Below are 649 nucleotides of genomic sequence, written 5' to 3'. Positions count from 1 at the left end.
AAATTAAATCTGAAACAGAAAGATGAACTTGATAAATGATTTACATCATAAAATTCATTACCTAAATTTGAAGTCAAAATGGTGTCGAAATTCACAGGTTCGCTGAAGTAGAGATCTAGAAACAAAAGAGCTAAAGGAAGAACATGTGAGAATAATATATAAGGGAGAGAGAATATGCGACATTCATCTTACAGCCACCGAACGGTCGGAGGTTGCAACGTTTCGACCGTTGAATTCATCTTCATACATCCAAATTAATTGGAGAAGGGATCCTGAAACGTTTGAAAACACGAAACGTTTGAAGAAGCCGGTGATTAAATGTCGGTAGTTACTAACATTTAATATTTTGAGGCCACGAAACCTACCGGAGGAGATGACGGAGAGCGGAGGCAGCAAAACGTCGAAGAATTTCAGAAGACTTATTTAATTGGAGAGAAACCTACCTGACGGCGAGTGGAATAAGCTAGGCGAAGCCGAAGAATATGGAGACGGGGGAAGACAAAGAATCGCGATATTAGGTCGGTTTACACTTGACGGAATAAAAAAGGTGGAGATTAAAACGTGCAGAATTAATTGATGTCTCGTCACTCTTATTATATAATTCTGTTTAATAATAAGGTTTAGTGATTCTTATTTTATTGCTTTTCTA

General features: G+C 37.4%; 1 long non-coding RNA gene across 1 annotated transcript; it reads right to left on the bottom strand.

Annotated features, from left to right (window-relative positions):
* Positions 1–61: 61 nt before the first annotated feature.
* On the bottom strand, positions 62–577 carry LOC110107543. Its single transcript, XR_002304374.2, has 3 exons — positions 366–577; positions 193–272; positions 62–130 (listed from the first exon to the last, which is right to left on the bottom strand). It is a non-coding gene; the product is annotated as an uncharacterized LOC110107543 (long non-coding RNA).
* Positions 578–649: the final 72 nt, after the last annotated feature.

The sequence above is a fragment of the Dendrobium catenatum genome, unplaced genomic scaffold, assembly GCF_001605985.2.
Source record: "Dendrobium catenatum unplaced genomic scaffold, ASM160598v2 original_scaffold_65163, whole genome shotgun sequence".
In the NCBI taxonomy this organism is placed as follows: Eukaryota; Viridiplantae; Streptophyta; class Magnoliopsida; order Asparagales; family Orchidaceae; genus Dendrobium; species Dendrobium catenatum.
This window is presented reverse-complemented; position numbering and strand designations above follow the sequence as displayed.